General features: G+C 43.5%; 1 protein-coding gene across 8 annotated transcripts in view; it reads right to left on the bottom strand.

The window, feature by feature from the left end:
- Atxn1 (ataxin 1) overlaps nucleotides 1-18,722 on the bottom strand; it is a 425,225-nt gene that overhangs the window by 259,290 nt on the left and 147,213 nt on the right. For all 8 annotated transcript variants that reach the window (XM_036189212.1, XM_036189208.1, XM_036189206.1 and 5 more), the window contains one exon: nucleotides 2,241-2,367. The gene's annotated coding sequence lies outside the window, so the exon portion shown is untranslated. The remainder of the gene's footprint in view (nucleotides 1-2,240; nucleotides 2,368-18,722) is intronic.

Raw genomic sequence — 18,722 nt, forward strand, 5'->3', positions numbered from 1 at the left:
ACCACTCTCCATCCATTTCTTTCAGACAGCGTCTCTCTCTGATCCTGGGGTTTGCATCTTCTTGACTAGGCTGGAATTCTGTCTCAACTCCTTCTCAGAGCTGATGCTATGGCATTTTCCAGAAGACCTGTTTTTTGTTGTTATTGTTGTTTTTTGTTTTGTTTTGTTTTGTTTTTTAAACGAATGTTGATCTGAACTCTGGTCCCCATGATAGTGGGACAAGCACTCTTAATTGCTGAGCCAACCTCTACAGCCCCATTTTCTGGAGGGGGTGCTGATTTTGTTTCTGCTTTCTTTTCATATGGTCTCATGTAATGCAACCAGTCCTTGAATTCTTGATCCTCCTGCCCCTGGGTGCTGGGATCATAGGTATGCATCATCATACCTGGCCCACAGTCAATCATTTTCTAGTATCAATACATGTTCCATCAACGTAAGACTTTAATGAGAATAAAGTTGTCACACACAGTCACATGAGCACCACCTCACTCAATGGGCACTATTTTTATCTACATTTTACAAAGACAAACTTAAAATATTGTCCCCGAGAAAAGAACAGGGCTGTCACCTGAGACCCAGTAGTGATTCTAGGGATCAGTAGCTTCTATGTCATACAAGGCAACCAACTTCCTGATACTGAGCACAGCCTATACACACATGCTAGACAGTCACAGACACATGCACATTCCTAATAATGAGAATTCCATCTTCAGATTGCTCCACCTGAAGGATGTTTATGAGCTATCTCCTCATTCTTTTTAAGCAATGAAAACCTTCCCTTTTCTCTGGAAAATGCTGGCTATTCAGTGATTTCACAATTGTCTAAAAATACTTGGCTGGAAAGAAAGATCTCACAGTTCCCCGGGGCTTTTACAGGCCTCCTTATTTTAGTGTTATTTCTCAAATGTCCAAATCTGGCAAGTTTCAAGTGTGCTTCTGTCTCCAGAAGGCAAGTTCTAGAAAGCAGCATGATCTGCAAGCGAATCCCTTCCTCTGTGTGCACACATGCCCCTTCCCACACCACACATGGACACACACATGTCATTTCTCATCTGGAAGCAAGCACCCTCTTTGCTTCCAGAGCTGTTGGCATCCAGGACTCTGAGGACTGAGATCTGCTTCTACATGTCTTCTGGAAATAGAATCTACTACTGTCTGGTGGGAAAGAGACTCTTCAAGGCTGAAAACTCTTCCATTCAGCAGTTCACTGGTAGGCAATCATCCTAAGGAAGCCATTAATAATGGGAACTACTATGGTTACAAGGACTTTCTGATACCATAAAAGTTAAAAAATATAAACAATTCAATTCCAGTGGAAGATGATCAAGTCAATGAAATTTCAATGCATCTGCTTGCTGGAATATTATATAATCAGGGAACATGACATTGTCATCGAATGATGTTGACTGTCGAGAGAAACAAGTATTAGATGACATTCTATATGATAAAGCACTACTGTTTGACAGGGTCTCTACAGCTGAATATCACCATCAGAGTTATCCCTTACTTTCCATTGTCTTGTCCCACATCGTATCAGTCACCTCAAAATATATAAAAATTATTTTTTCTACTAAAAAAAAGGAAGAAAAACTTAAGGGACTTGACAGAGCAGATGGCTCAGTGAATAAAGCACATTTTTGTGCAGGAATAAAGAACCAGAGTTCAGATCCCTGGACCCACATAAAAGGCAGGTGGGCCTGGGAACCCACTTGCAATTCCAACTGAAGGGAGAGACAGAGGTTCCCCTGAGCAAGATGGCTGGCTAGCCTAGTCAAATTAGCTCTGGGTTCAATTGAGAGACTGTTCCTCAATACATAAGGTAGAGAGTGATTGAAGGAGAATTCCAATATCAAGCTCTGAGCTATACATGCACACCAATATGTGCACTGCACTTACATGTGAGCGTGCCTGCACACAAGCATGCACACCACACTTTTACATATGTCCATAAAAGCAACAGTTCCCTTTCATAAAAGACTCCAGAAAAATAAGTAGAAGGATAATGTGTAGATAGATAGAGACATTATCTCTGTGTGTGCGCATGTGTATGCGTGTGTGCCTGTGTTTGTGTGCACTTGTGTGTATGCGCGTGCATGTGCGTGCATGCGTGCATGTGTGTGTGTGTGTGTGCGCGCACACATACACATCTTCATGGAGAGCTAGTGATGTACACTCACTAGGGTCTTGGGATTTCAAGACACAATGACAATGACTTTGGTGACAGGCTTTAGCCTACTCACCTGTACCATTTGCCTTCATCACAGTGCAAAGCCACGGGCAGTTGCTTCCTTCCCAGCAGAGCTTTTCTTGACGATTTTGCTTGAGTAGATAGGGTGACAGTAGAGATTCAGTGTAAAAGGCCTGAACCTGAGAGCAGAAAAGTAAGACTTGTGGTTACGCAGTGCTCCGGCCCTAATGAACACAATCTGAAGTCTCCAGAAAGATCGATAGCCCAACACACACACACACACACACACACACACACACACACACACACACACACACATACACACACATACACACATACACATACACACACACATACACACACATACACACACACACATACACACACACACACCACACACACACCACACACACACACACACACACACACACACACACACACACACACACACACACACACATACACACACATACACACACATACACACACACCACACACACATACACACATACACACACATACACACATACACACATACACACACATACACACACACATACACACACATACACACACATACACACACATACACACCACACACATACACACACACATACACACACACACACAGAGCATAATTTTTTAAATAAAAAGGATTTTTAATAAAATGGTTTAAATAAACATATAGACAAACCCTCCCCTCCCAGTTTTTGACATTGCCGTTTCAGGAAAATCCAAAGTTGTTTTCAGAGGCTCCCATGCTGAACTGAAGCTTTTCTGATTAATATTCTTTTTCTTTAAAGATTTGTTGATTTCTGTTTTGTGTCTGCGTGTTCTGCCTGCATGAATGCATGTGCACTGTGTGTGCATGCCCGGTGCCTATAGAAGCCAGAGAGAGTGCTGGATGCCCTGACACTGGAACTATAGATTGCTGTGAACTGACATCCAAGGCAGCTGTGGGAAACCAATCCAAGCTGGCCCTCCCTTCAGATACTGGTCCACATCTCAGGTAGGCAGCTGGCCCTCCCTTCAGATACTGGTCCACATCTCAGGTAGGCAGCATCCCCCCGCCCTGGCTTCCATCTCCTGTGTTATCTTAACTTTCATTCCCACATGCCCTGCGTTCTCACATACCCACCTTGAATTTTTCAAGACTGAAGTGTTGAGGCTGTGACAGTCTGCCTGCCTGTGTACCTGTGACATCTTTGCACACATGCCAACTCCTGCCTCACTGGCTCCAGAGGCCACATGTTGCTCAAAAAAGAACTGTGGGCTGCCAAGGAAAAAGCTTTTCATAATAACATCTTTGGCAAATGACCCACCACAGAAGCATTAGTCACTGTTGGGACAATAAATACAGATTTTCTGAGAGGTCACGGAATCTGCTCCGGTGGATTTTCTTTCATCCATGCTGCAAGATTTTCTAGGCTTTAAGTAGGAATAAAGACAGCATTGCTGTCCTGTGCAACCCACTCTACCGAGCTCCTGGTGTGAGCCTCTCCTGATGATCTCTTCCTAGCAATGAACCCTGGGGACTTCATGGAGGAATCACAGCTTCTAACCACTTCTGTGTGATCTCCAGACACTATGAACAGACAAGATAAGGGCCAGCAAGACTATTTGGTTGGTGAAGTTCTAGCTGTGCATTTACAGGAGGACTTAAGTTACGCCCTCAGAAACCACATTGAAAAAAAAAAGCCACATATGGTGTGTGATTATAATCCCATTGCTGGAGAAGTGGAGGCCAGCAGACCCTTGGGACTTGGTAGCCAACTAGCCTACCCTATTTGGCTAGTGCTGAACTAATAAGAGACTTTCTCAAAAAAAAAAAAAAAAAAAAAAAAAAACAAACCAAAAAACAAGGTTGGTAGCTCCTGAAGAACAACACTGGAGGATCTCTGTCCTCTGCAGACACATGCACACACATACACACAACCAAATGTACACATACATGTATGCACATACACACATACAAAAGACTATATACAAGGGACTATAATATGTAATAGGCAGAAAGTGGGAGCAAAAAGGGAGAACTCTGTTCTATGCTATAGCTTTGAAAATATTTGTACTGTGCAGAATGTGAAGCCTGTAGAACAATGTCTATAATACACATATCACATCTGAAGCCCATGACTGCCAGGTCTCTGACCACCCTGGTGATGGGAACACTCCATGGATTGCTTCTTCCCTGAAGTATCCCACTGCTTTCTCTCCCAAAGTAAACTGCTGCCCTTTGCTTTTTTATTTATTGTTCCCTAAAAACGTGTGATTTTAAATGGAAGTTTTTACTTTTAATTAAAGACAGGTTTTCATGTAGCCCAGACAGATCCCTAACTTACTACATAAATGTTCCCACACTTGTCATGTTCCTGCTTCTACATCCTGAGTGCTGAGATGACTGGCACACACCAGAACATCTGGATTACATGGTGCTAGAGATTGAACCCAAGGTTGCATGCATGCTGGGCCAGAACTCTACCCACTGCGGGACACTCTCAGATTGTACAATGTGTTAAGTAATTCTGTCATGCTGCATACAGTCTCTTGCAGATCCTCACAATGTTTTTGTTAGGATTTACCAGGTTTGTTTTAGGTGGCTTGAGTTTGCCCATTTTCACTATATAATATTCCACTGTGTTGTTAAACTGAATCCGTTTGGTTTAAACTTGGCTTTGTACTTGGGTGGTAAAATCTGGCCCAATGTAGCCTTTGAGCATGGTACAGCTATGTCCTGGCTTGATGTAGAAACAAATTAGAATCTAATCTAAATGTAGAGTATAGGCACATAACCAGGCAACTAAGTCTCAGTCTCAGCCAATCACAAGAGTCAAGGTTTGGCCAATCATAGGCTGCCAACAGATCAGACCATGTCTACAGAAGCCCAATGGCAATTGTGGCCAATTGCATCCTGTCTGCATGTCACTTCCTTTTCTTAGGCTATAAATACAACCTGTAAATGTGGTGGGGTGGAGCCTTCCAAACTGTCTTTGTTCTGGAATGCTGCCCGGTTCTAGAACCTTTTTTTCTTGCTTAAGTAAACTTTGTTAAATTTAACTCATGTCAGTTTTTCTTTTAACAGTTTTGCAGTGTGAAAAAAAAAATATATATATATATATAATTTTCCCTTCTATTGATGGACTTTCACATTTCTCCAGCTTCCATTTTTTTTTTCCTGCTAGAAACATGCTGTGTCTATTAGAAGCAATACACATAAGCACACATTTCCCTGGGGTTCAGCCCAGGAGTATATGAATATACACTGTTCTACAATAACATCAGACTGGTTTCCAAAATGAATATATCAATCTATATTCTTGCCGGCAGTAAGTCCCATATGTTTTCAAACTGACCAGTCAGTTTAGAATCAAGAAGACAGACGCCATCTGAAGCTGCTGTGTTTGTTTTGCAGAGGGGAAGTTTTAAATACATACTATAATATCCTTTTCTTTTTCCTCACAGTAGTGAGTTTACACTTTTTTTTCACCACTAACGAGTGAGTTACTTGGGTGGGACAGGTTTATTTTACCACTTTGAAAAGTGACATTAACTTGGATTGGAATGAGAATAAAAAACGTGAAGGTCCCATGTGGCTTTATTTCTCAATCATTCAGTTCTTAAGGTGGTGCCAAAAGATATTCTACTAAGCTCAGCATGGTGGTGTAAGTGTGGAATCCCAGCACAGAGAAGGTAGAGGCAGAGAGATCAGCAGTTTAAGGACATTTTAAGTTACAACACAAGTTCCAGGCCAGCCTGGGGTATATGGGATGCTATCTTAATAACCCCCAAACAAAACCAAAACCAAATAAAAAAATAAAGTAAGTAAACATAAAAAGAATTTTCTAAGAAGAATGAAGTTCTAGGGCCAACACTGCCCACTGAGAATGGGAAACTAAAGAAAATGTTAATATACTAGAATGAGGAACACTTGAGGCACTCTTCATGTTGCCATTGTTCGAGAGAAGCTAAACAGTGAGCCAAATTAGATGAGAAAAACACTTCTTTTATTTTAGAAAAGCAAAAATTAAAGACCCTGTAATTACATTTTGCTGGGCATAGGCTTTGTGGGAAAGTCTTCCCTCTGCACAAGGCCAAGGTCAGAAAATAAGGCTTCTAAGCCTTTGAGGCGGGTGTAAAGAGCGATCCCTGGTGGACTACTTTTACAGGCTCCTCCGAGTAAGTTGTGGACCCCATTGGGTCTGAGTAAGGAGGTGGTGGATAAAAAGCTTAGGGAGACAAGACAGACTGATGGTCACAGGTCACCAAATCTCAAATAACGGAATTATTAGGCTGGGAAACATGGTCAGCACCAACCAATATCATTTTCAGTCATTGAACCTTCCTTCCCACCCTCCATTTACACTGTCCTAGCATTAAACGGGCCCCCTGCCATTGTGAGTCTCTTTCTCTTCACTGGTCTCCTTTTGACTGGGAACCCTAATCGTCAGGGAAATTCCTGAATGACATGTGGTAAGGCAAGAATGGCTAATGAAGAATTTTACAGGAACAGGATATTTCTGGGAGACTGAGTGTTGAGAGAAAATAAGAAAAGCAAGTTATATTGCTGTAAATGCTTTTATGTTGCCCATTTGGTGTTTCCTGCTGGTTACCAATGAAGTCGCCTCTGTGTGGGCTCTCACACTGTATTGGGTTAAGAAAGGCCTTATTTTTGTTGCTGTGTAAAATTACATTTATTTGTTTGTTTGTTTGTTTGTTTGTTTATCTATTAGTTATCTTGTGTGCCTATATGTGGAGTTCAGAGGACAATCAATTTGCTGTAGCCAGTTCTCCCCTTCTACCACATGGGTTTCTGGAACCGGACGTAGGTAGCCAGGCTTGGCAAAAGACAGCTTCACCTGCTGGGCCATCTTGCTGGACCACAAGCCTTGGTTTTGTTCACACTTCCTAGGCTAGTGAGCTGGAGGCCAGGCAGGCATTATCTGGTGAGCCCTTCCTTCCTGGCAAGGGAAGCTTTAATTGCTTTGTTTATTTTCTATTAAAACTGTGATTTTAAAAAGCCACCATGGGGGGCAGAGGATGTAACTCATTTGGCAGAGTGCTTGCCTAGCTTATACAAAGCTCTGGGTTTGAACCCTAGCACTAGGTAAACCAGCCATAGTGAAGCATAGGCCTGGTTTCCCAGTACCGGGGAGGTGGAGGCAGGAGGATGAGAAAAATCAAGATTGTCTATGACTACATAGGAAGTTAGAAGCCAGCCTGGGATACACAGGACCCTGTCTTCAAAGAAATGAAAGCCACCTTACCTGAGATTTAGTGTCTGGTACAAGTGTATGCAAATATGTTGAGGAAACAGGGTCTGTGACTTCAGATGACAAGCTAGCTTTCATGGTCAGTAACACTAAAACCACAATACTGTAAAGGAGCCTTGTAACAGTGGTGTATAGAAACTCTATTTAAATAAACCTGTTTTTCCACAGGTACAAAAATCTATTGGCAAGTGGATTTGTTGTCCAATGTGATGCGAAAGTATGTTTGGCTTTTTATACAGTGACTAGATTGTCTTTGGCGTAGAGTTAGGGAAGTTTATTGAAGTGCTTAATGAGTATTGCCCCTCCCCAGCTAATCTCATGGAAAATGAGGACAGAACCCATTTCCTACCCAAAGCACCTTTTGGAGACTGCATCAAATCTATCAGCAACCTCTGTAACAGCGGATCGCTTTGTAAAGATAATACAAATCTAAGAAGTCTTCAACAAGGGCTCTGCTTCCCACAGGCTGGCCCTGCTCACCAAAACAATAACCATTTTTTATGAGCTCTTGCAAGGGAGCTGTTTGAACAAGCTGGACCACCCAGCCAAGTCTCAGTGACATCAAACTGTCTTCTTTCTGAACGGCTGCCTTGCCTTCACTCACCTGCAGAGACTGGGTGGCAGACCGACTGCTCCTATGACATCCCACCTCCTACCCCTCACTCTTGCTTCCAGCAGAAGAGAGCAGCCACCCTGGCCTGACAGGCGTGGAGCTTGTGTTCTTCTCCGCTAGAGTCAAGGGGAGCAAATTGGGGTTTATAAGCACCTCCAAGGGGAAGGAAGAGAATTTGCTTAGGGTTTGTAAGGAAGATTGTCGGCCATGAGTGTGTTCAAGAAGTAAGATACACTCACACATTCCCACTTGTCCCTAAGACCTGCCAAGCATTTTCAGACCACCCCTTTCCCCAGGCATCATTATGGCAGTAATGCCCATCCAGGAAAATATTATCTACTTGCTCAAAGAATGCCTCCCACCATGAGGTTGCCATGTACCCATGCCCAACCAGAAGCCAAAGATTCAGAGGTGTCCACCCACCTAACTGACTGACCCAACCTCCAAGCCAAAGATCTGTAACACATTTGCACTGCCAGACTTCTCCAGGTCTCAACAGCCATCATTGCCAGTCAAGACCCTAAGCAGACAGTCTCACCAATCACTCAGCAGTAGGGCCCACGGGGAGGATGAATGAGGCCAGAGTGAAAGGTCCTCAAGGTTAGCTGATACAGAAATATGCTCTTACACCCAGGAGACTCAAAACTCGGAAAGGCTCCTATTCGAAGCTCCCATGGCTGACAGTTATGATAAAGAACATGCTGAGGGGCTAGAGAGCTAGCTCAGATGGTAACAGGCTTGGCAGACAGTCAGGAAAACCTGAATTTGCTCTCCAGCCTCCACATAAAAAGTTGAGCACTGTGGCACACATGTCCTGGGGTAGAAGAGAAGGGCGGGTCCTGAGGACTCCCTGACAACCAGGCTGGCCTAATCAGCAAGGCTCGGGCACCAATGAGAGACCTTGTCTCAAAATAACAAGTTGCACAGCTCCCGAGGGACAACACTGGAGGTTCATATTTGGCCTCCACATAGAGACACATGCTCACACATGGGCACACATACAACAAGCTCAATTGATAAAGGACAGCAGGTGTGTTTTTATTATAATCAGAAACAACTGTCACAACAAAAGATGGAATTACTTACAAATGTTAGTATGTCCAGATACCAGCTCTTCTCTTCTCCCATGACATTCCACAGGGGGCACATTTTGGGGATCACTAAACTGACAGTGTTCATTGTTAAATGTCACTGGAGTGGTCAATAAGCATATTTGCTTTCAGGAAACTTTAGCAGAGTATGGGAGCACATGCCTGTAATCCCAGCACTCAGAAGGCTGAAGCAGGAGGGTGGCTGAGAGTTTAAGGGTACCTGGAAATGTGTATCAAGACCCTGTCTCAAAAGCAAAACAACCTTCAAAGTGAATAACATGCCATGCATGGATCTCTTGAAAGTGATGGTATGATTTGGTCTCATTCTTATGAAGCTGCAGAAGATTGATCCCTGTTCTTTTCTACCAGTCTTGATGAATGGGCCTGGAGAGAGAGCTCAGTTTGTAAAATATTTGCCCTGAAAGCATGAGGCTCTGAGTTCCATCTCCAGAACCCACACTTTAAAAACCTTTTTAGAGCCAGGTGGGGTGGTGATCTTGTTACCCCAACACAGGAAAGACTTGAATGTTGGCCAGCCTAGACTAATCAGCAAGTTTCCAGGCCAAATCAAGACACTGTCTCAAAAAATAATATGGATGGTGTCCTGAGGAATGCGACCTGAAATTGACCTCTGGCCTCCACACATGTGCACACACACATGCATGTACACACGTACTAACAACATACATACACAAACCATTGATACCCTTGAGATGACTCATGTTGTGCGTTATTGGCAATCAATTTGAGAATGCCAGCTGACCCTTCCTCTCCTGTCTATTTTCTGTCTATGTGAACGGTGCCCATAAAGAATGCAGTGTAATTTTAATATCTAAGCAAAGCCACACGCAAAAAAACAAAAGCATCATACGATGCTCCTCATAGTCAAAGGAAATGATCCTGGAGTATACACACCACTGATTACGCCACATTAGCACAGATAATTAAAAGTTGCCTGTCTAATAATATTAAGCAGCAGACACAACTTTTAGAAAAATTTTCCCTGGTATTAGCTATGCAAAAAAATCCCCCAGTGAATGTTCCTCACGAATCAAATCCATCTTCTCTTAAGAGTGGGTATAATAAATGGGTAGCCTAAAAGGAATGCTTTGAACAGAATGTCTCACTATTGTCTGATTATTCTAAATTTAAAACTCAACAAAGGCAGGGATTATTCTCCTAGAGGTTCAAGATTCATGAGAGTTTGCTAATGAAGTTCCTTTAGGAGCAGAAATCAAAAAATTGCTATCTGCAGGCTGCCAGCATTTTATGCTTGGGTGGTGTTTTTAAATCAAAGTCACCATTCATTCAACAACAAATGTTTGTCTGCAATAAATGAATGAGAGTAATGGCCTTGAAGTACTTCACAAGCTTAATCACCTCTAAGCTATGAATCAGGAAACAGCTTCCACGGAGCCTGAATGCACACGCCAATCAGAGTGAAATGTCAGCCATCGTTCTGAGGGCTGCAGTGAGACCTGGAGACTGAAGTCATATATTTTGATGCTTATAACATGACCCATCCTGGGGGTCTACTGGCCCCTGTATTTGCCTTTTTTACAATCTCCATACAATTTGGAAAGCTGAAAAATCTAGGCCAAATGAGATATAATGAAAGCGAGAATCTTTTGCTTGCTTGTGAGATTATTCTGGGAGTCCAAAGAGGACCCCACCCCCTCCACCTTAACATGTGGGCAGAATGTTGCTATTTCAACTTAAGGAGGGTCAGAGAGCAAATGACTCACCCAGAATCATCTCGACACCAACAGTAAAAAAGACCTGTGCCTGTAGGACACAACAGACACAGGATGGGAGGTGGGGCAGGATTCCCTGAGCTTTCAGTTTATTCCCAGCCTTCCAACAATATAGATAACCACCATCACCCCACCCCATCCCCACTCCCACCCCCCACCCCACATCCCTGCAACCCCCATTCTGATCTTAGAACAGGTTGCAGCTAGAGAGCTGGCCAGTTACTTAATACCTACCTGTTTGCATTTCAAGGGAAATGCAAGTAGAGAATTGTTTTGTTTTGTTTTGATTGCGGGTGGAATCTAGTCAGCCAGTGGTAAGTCCTCATGTCTTTCAGGGTTCTCAAACTGTAAATCGCACAGCTTTCCCAATCCACTCCAAGGGAGTTGAGGCACTGTTATCCCCATTGCGAATGGCCTTGTTTGTGCTCAGTATTGGCAAAGAACAACATGCCTCCCACATCTCTGTTTTGACCCCAGTGGATAGATGTGGCCCCTCTGTCTTTTGCAGAGTAACAGGGAAAGTGAAGTTTACCTAGGATTGCTTCTCCCTTTTCCCAAAGGGGCCTCCTTGAGCCCCAGAGGTCTGTTTGCTAATTCCTCTGCAGTCCTCCCATCCTCCCATGCCATTAACAGTCTTGAAACATCCCATTGTTTCCATAGGGATACACTTCACTCATTGTTTTGCCTCTTTAAAGAAAAAGCTACTTTTAAAGCTTGTAATTTTTAAAGCGAGGCAGCAAATGCTTCACTTTGCTTTAACTTCTGGCATGAGACATCAGCAGATGTTCTGAACGGTAAACCGGGAAAGTCATGCCCCCTCCTTTCAAAAAGCCTGTTTCAATTCGTGTTAAAGCCTGTCAGGAGGATGGAAGTGCTTTGAAATCACCAACCAGGTTCATGTTCCAGACAGTGCCTGAGTGTGCGTTACTCACTTACAAATTAGAAGAGATGTGGATGTGGTGTGATGTGGCTGATGCACTAGTTATGAGATAATGATACATCCTGGCCAGCTGCCTGATCTTAGGGACCACTCTTAGGACACAGAAGAATCCAAGCACGAAGTCATAGCAGTCTGGGGCTGGGGATGCACTGATCACTTCTGCTAAGGGTCTGCTCCCCCAGAATCAAATCTCTCTGAGGAGAGACAGTTCCACTTTAGCAGTCCTTGAATGCTTAAGGTCTTGGGCCCACCCCAGAGCATGTGCCCCTACAGGCAGCTCTGAGTATTGTTCTGCTAAATTCTGGGCACTGATCCTACCTAAAATCCCATTCCTGCTGCTACTCCCTTCTCTCTTCTCCTCCCCACCCCTTGCTCAAGGATGGCTTAACACTGGATGCAGTGCCGCCGTCCATTCATCCCAGCACCCACTTTGAGCCGACTACAAATTCTCAAGTAGGATCCGCCAAGGATCACACAGTAGGGTGTACAAAGCCTTAATTAACGCTGACTGCCAGAAAGTGGTAGAAAGCACATTTCCTTGATCATGGCATCTCCCCACCAGGTGAATGGGGTTAGAAGATTATATAGGGGAAGACAGCTGTTGAGATGACCAGGTGACCAAGAAGGGAGAGGAGAAGCACATGGCTCCCCCAGTCCCACCATAAGAGGGGTAGTTTGTAAAAACCTAGTGCTAACCCAGGCTTCATTCAGAGGTTGAATTTGAAAAACCACATATAAATGAGCCAGGGGTGGTGACTCACGTCAGTAACCTGAACACTCTAGAAGCCAAAGTTTGAGGAGGAGGACCGTGAGTTCAGGGCCAGCCTGGACCACCTAGTGAGTTTTAAGTCAGCCTGGGCTAGAATGAGACCCCCATCTCAAAAGGCCTCACCCCTCTAAAAATCATATATATATATATATATAATTTGCCACAGCTACAGTTTAGACAAGCAGGGGGAAGGTTTAAAGAGGTAGGTGAGGGTATGGCCAGGAACATCACAAGATGGAATGAGGTATAGTAACTGGAATGTTAAGTAGGAAGAGAGAGCTTGGTGGGGAAAGGAAAGGTGGGGACCTAGACGCAAGGTTCACTGGATGGAAAGATGGCTCACTGGGTAAGGACGCTTATCACTAGCCCTGACGATCTGAATTTGACCACTGGGAACTCACACAGTAGAAGGAGAGAGGCAATTTCCATAAGTTCTTCCCTGCTCATACACAAGGTAAAGAAATACTAGGTCATTAGAAGATGATTCACAGAGGGCATTGCTTCCATGCCCAAGAATCTCTCTGAGTCACAGCAGGGGGTGGCAGGAGGGACAGAGGGTCCAGTTCTGCAATTCCTATGTCTCTGCCAGGGTGTTCCATGTTGGTACCATGAATATGCCTGGAAGAATGCAGGCATGATGGGATGGGACATGGAACCAACCACAGGGAGGCAGCAATGGGGACCAAGGCAAGCTGTTTCCTAGACCCTCTCCAAAGGCTGGGGGTGTCGCTGTACGGTAGAGCACTTGCATATGCAAGCTTCAGGGTTGGATCCCCAGCACATCCTGCAGAGAGAAAACACTAAGAACAGAACACCTTTGCACCTGATTTGTTAGTAACAAGGAAAGCTCATCTCTTAGACATGAGACTTGGGGCATTTGTGTATCATAGGTGAGCTACAATACATGCAAACATGTATAATACATATCAGGGGAAAGTAAGAAAAAAATATGCACACACTCCAACTGCAAATCCAGACAACAAACCAGAGCTCAGCAATAAATGTGTTGTATTTGTGTGAACATAACAAATTATACTCCCTTAAACAAACTGCTTCCAGTAATGCTCAACTACCAGGTGGCATGCTATCCCTTCATGAACTGTGTCTGATTAACTCACGTCCCTTATTCTTTATGACAACAATAAAGTCTATTTTACATGTTCATGTTTCTGGTCTTATGATTCACATCATTGCAGAACCTGGAATGTGCAACAGACTTTAGGAGGATCTGTCACTCTAGACTTTTCATGCCACAGCCACAGAAAGGATGGCTTTCCCACCGCTGCAGGAAGTCTAGTTCGTGACATGACTGAGCATTTAACACACTTGCTCAGGGATATGTGCACTGCACTCTAGCTGTACTTAAAGGCTGCTGAGCCTACAGTCCTTGCTATCTTGTTAGATTATTTGCTCCCAATTTAGAAGTACTCAAGAGTGTGGGGAACAGGAAAGATGCCATGGGCAGCAGTGAACTCAGGGAGCAAATTGCTGGAACTTTTGATCAGACACCTTATCAAGAATATGATTTTTAAATGAATAATCTCTTGGGCTGAGGATGTGGCTCAGTCAGTGGAGTGCTTTCCTAGCAAGCATTATTAAGTCCTGGGTTCAACCCCTCAGCACTGCATGTACTGCGCATGGTGGCACATGCCTTTAATCTCAGCACTTGGGAGGTGGAGGCAAGGAGATCAGAAGTTCAAGGTCATCCCCAGACAACAGTAAAACAAACATTTACCCTGTTTCTCAGTAAAATGTCTGGTAGGGAGGCCAAAAGGATACTCAAAGTATAGGCCTGGGACGAGCTATACAAAACTTTTCCAAAGTTGTACTCCTTATTTTATTATAAAATGGTCATGACAGTGATATTTATTCAACATGTCCTGGATTATCTGACATCACATATCACAGACACCTAACATAGTGGATTGGCTGAGTCACTATTAATAAAAACTATTTTTTTTTTAAATCTTTGACATAGTACCACTAAGAAATCTTTACCTTTGGACCCAAGTGACAGGTACCCAGCAGGTAAAAGCTATTTTTAAGAATATCCATTATTTCATGAACAATCACTTACTGATGTTATATTTATGTACAATATCAAAACAATGTCAATGCCAAAATGTAACACACAAGTTAAAGGAGCCTCTCTATTTTCCACCTAGCATCTCAAACACCTGCTAGTGTGCCTTCATGCCTTACCAACTGTGCCTACCTGCCAGAAACCAGCTCTTGAAGTATATTGACTGTACCAGTCAGGAACGAGGGCGCCTTCAGACAAGGGCACTCTCCAAACTATCCCTGTCATCTCTAAGGAAGACTTTTCTCATTTTTCACATTCAGCCTCTAAATACTAGATCACAGGTATGCATCTGGTTAATCACAGGTACGCAGCTCAAGAACTTGTTTCTGGACCATCTATGTATTGGTCTAAATGCTCACAGCCTCAGAAGACAGATGCCAACCCATCTGTGGACAACAGCCCCTCAACCCATGGCAATATTGTTGACGTCTACATCTGTCACCCTGCTGCAGCCCTTCACAATATAATGCTGCCAGTCAGTGGGGCATTGCCAGGGGAAAATGCCATCAGTTGACGGTGGTATATTATTAGTTATATTTTGTTTTTATTTTGGTTCTCTGAGGTAGGGTCTCATACAGTCCAGACTGGTCTCAAACTTGCTATGCATTGAGAAGGAACGCCATCCCTGACCCTCCTTCCATTACCTCCTAAGTTCTGGGATTACAGTTGTGCCTCACCACTCCTGGCTAGGAAGGGTCTACATTACAACACAAGAGTGTGATTTGAAACCACTCTGTGCAGAATACGAGCTACCAACTTCACCTACCAACTGAGCATCTGCCCAGGGCTGCTCTACCCGGGCAGCCCTGCCTCTGCTCTAGAACAATCTTGACTTTCCTGCAAACAGTCAAATCAATACACACACACACACCCTTCACTTACACAAAGACACAGTAGACACCATGTACTCTAAGCCATATTTTATTCTAAGTCGCTTTTGTTGACAATAATTGCCTCTCGACCAGGGAGAAAGGAGAAAACACAATCCACCAACTAAGCCTTTACTGGGTTCATTAAGCCTATGACCCTCCCACTGTCCGCGTGCACTTGACCTCTGTCTTGTTTTGTCTTTTGACTGCATTGTGTTCGGATGTGGAGAGAGCTGTTTTGTTCAATCTTACGCAAAGGCATGTGATGCGATTGTTCTTTGTCTCCTTAAAAATATGTTGGCATTCTTGCTGTCCCCAGTAAGAGAAGAAGGGCCTGAGAGGTTTGTTGAAGTTTCTGGGCTTGAAGCAATTATCTGCTGAACAACCAGAACCCAGCTGCAAAGGCCACAAGGAAAAGTGCAAAGGGTGAATCAGGCCACACTTTGAATCATAAACATTATTGCGGGCAGAGCAGTTTGCTGCTGGCTGGCTTGCTTTCGCACCTAACTGGGATGGGTAGCATGACGCTCCTGGGGACCATTACCAAGTTACAGGTGTGGCTTCCGTGCATAAAAGCTGTGTGTCTGGCAATCTAGGCATGGGCCTACCTTCCATAAACTACTTCGTATACTAAATGTCCTGGGGGAGTTCATTATTCCAGAGGGTTGTATCAAGGGTTTTGTCTCAAGATTCTTGGGTTGTGTTTCATGAACACTCGCATCTGAGCTTTGAGTCCAGCCTCTGTCCGTACTTCAGAACCACAAGGATAGAAGAGTAGGGAGTGGAGTTTTGAACCTGAAGCCATTTTTGCATAGCCCAGAGAAATAAGCACAGAAAAAGCAAGAGCAGAAACATGACTCTTGATTCTCTGTTTGAAAAAGGAGAATAAATGAAGTGTAATCCCCGTATGGAAGAGTGGGAGCTGGAGGGGAGGGCAGGCTGGGAAGAAAGAGGGATTCTGGGTGGCTCAGCATTTGGGTGGCTCAAGTTTGAGAATCAAGCCAAAGTACCAAGTACTATGCGCTTAGTACTGGGGCGATCTTGTAGGATGGGGATGTCTTTTTAGATAGTGAGGTTGTGTGTCAAAGGAAAGCTTTCACAGCTCCTCAGGCAGTAAGCAGTGAAGTCTGGATTCAGGAGAAATCCAGAATCAGAAGGCTGCCCTTTGTGCGGTGATTTCCACTGACCGGAAATCATCCACAGCAGAGAAGGGCAGAGGTGGCCCAGTACCCTAGCTTCCCCCTGGGCTGTTGGTTGTTGGTTCCTGCAGTGGCTTTAGTACCGCCCCCATTTGAGACCAAGAGGTGTGGTCTAATCATCACCGGAAGGTCCAGAGATCATTTGAGAATGAATTCCATGCCAAGGAAACCCTCTCATGGCTCAGTCCCGAGTCCACCCAGAAGAGGCCACATGAGGACTTGTATGGATTTGGTGATAAAAGAACACTTCCAAGAAATCAAGAGGTTGGTTCACCAAAGTGCTTATGACTCAAGGAGGTCATCTGTGAACTGAAGGAGAAGTAAGTTCAGACTCGGACATGAAGAGAACTAAAGCAAAGTTACTGGATTACAGACTCAGAGCAGGAAGAGAAAGTTCACAGAAATAACGGGAAATACAAAAAGGTGCACCTTAACTATATCTAAAAACCAAAGACCTATGGCTAGGTAGTCCAAAGATGGAGAAAAACTACAGAGAAAAGAGTAGACTAAAAGCATACTCTCTACTTTTTAGTAAGGAGTTTAGGTAAAAGGTCAATTATGAGTAGCGTGACTGACCCTGACATGAAGAGCAGTGGAAAAGGCAGAGATGGTCACATGGAAAGTCAGATCAGCAATGTAAGGAACAAACTTGAAAAATTATTCTAAAATGCACAGGGGGCAAAACCAGCCAGGTTACAATGCAGGAGAAGACAAGGCAGGAAGCCAGCACATGGATATCTGCGGTTCATGACATAATGGAAACATATATCAAAAAAAGAGTCATTAAAGATACAATTAATGGTCAGGTAGTGGCGGCACACACCCTCAGGAAGCAGACACAATTGGATCTCTGAGTTCGAGGCCAGCTTGGTCTACAGAGTGAGTTTCAGGATAGTCAGGGCTACACAGAGAAACCCTGACTTAAACAACAAACTACAACAACAATAAAAAGATATAACTGAAGAAAACTTTTCTGAAGTGAAGGAGCACTTTATTACAGTATTGCAAGCAAGTAGACAAAAACTTCATTCTATATGAGGAAAAATAATGAACACGATACATATGCATACATATGTAAGATAATAAATTAATGGAAAAACGATGTGTTTACTTCCTGAGAAAACTTGAATTCTGAGTTCAAAGAAAGAATGTCATAAAGCATTCAGCGAGGAAGGGCATACACGTGGCTAAGCAGGCCACTAAGAAGGAAGCCAGGGAGAATACTCCAGGCAGCAGAGGAAATGAAGCAAATGTCCTTCTGCTGACACACAGCTTGGAAGAGAGGTTACAAACAGTCATGTTTCTAATGAAGTGTGAGATCTAAAACACAAATCACAGGTGATCTAAAGGATCTAACGGACAAAGACCTTCACAAAAAATAACTTGAAACACTTCTCTAATTCAACAAAATTTAATTTAAAAATGTAAGAAAAATGAGGTAATGCTTTGAAATATTTTTACTGTGCAATGAAGCCATACACATAAGAAAAAGTATTAAAAAAAAAACACAGGTTATCTAAACTATTTTCAACAATGTTTATTTTTTAAGATTATAAAATTTATTCTTTGATAATTTCACACACACACACACACACACACACACACACACACACACACACACACCATATCTTGATTATATACAGTCCCTGCTTCCTCCCTTTGTCTCCCCAATGCCCTTAACACATCTTCCTCCCAACTCCAACCTCTCCTTCCCCACCCCTCTCTTCCTGGAGTATGTCCTTATAAAGAAAATGACTCACTCCCCAGCAGCCAGCAGCTGCCAATAGCTCCTCAGTAACAGTGATGTCAAAGGGGTCCCACCCCCATGCATGTTGGAATTTTAACTGGCTTAATTTTGTTCAAGTGCTGAGAACAAGCAACTGTGCATGCTCAGCCACAGATGGGCCATCTACATCAACCTCCCCCTATAAGGCTCAGGGAACATC

The sequence above is a fragment of the Onychomys torridus genome, chromosome 5 (assembly GCF_903995425.1).
Source record: "Onychomys torridus chromosome 5, mOncTor1.1, whole genome shotgun sequence".
Taxonomy (NCBI): Eukaryota; Metazoa; Chordata; class Mammalia; order Rodentia; family Cricetidae; genus Onychomys; species Onychomys torridus.